This window comes from Penaeus monodon, chromosome 32 (assembly GCF_015228065.2).
Source record: "Penaeus monodon isolate SGIC_2016 chromosome 32, NSTDA_Pmon_1, whole genome shotgun sequence".
In the NCBI taxonomy this organism is placed as follows: Eukaryota; Metazoa; Arthropoda; class Malacostraca; order Decapoda; family Penaeidae; genus Penaeus; species Penaeus monodon.
This window is the reverse complement of record NC_051417.1, coordinates 13,902,878-13,903,103: the sequence shown is the minus strand read 5'-3', so window position 1 is coordinate 13,903,103 and position 226 is coordinate 13,902,878. Positions and strand designations below refer to the sequence as shown.

General features: G+C 42.5%; 1 protein-coding gene across 1 annotated transcript in view; it reads left to right on the top strand.

The window, feature by feature from the left end:
- LOC119593512 overlaps window positions 1–226 on the top strand; it is a gene marked incomplete in the record, with an annotated part of 14,309 nt that overhangs the window by 4,869 nt on the left and 9,214 nt on the right.

Genomic DNA, 226 nt, shown 5'->3' with positions numbered 1-226 from the left:
ACTGTATATACATTTTACATGTTAGACAAAACAAAGATGTAAGTAGAAGAAGAAGGAAACAAGAATTATGACCTACATCGTTAGAGAACATGCATTAAGTAGTATCGAGATGGCATATCGGTAGAGAAGCGTGTCGAATTACGGCAATCTGCGAGATTAGGAGAGTGAGAAGCAGAATTCTTTCAGACGCGGTGCGAGCGGGTGACGGCAGAGGTGTGTCAGAGTG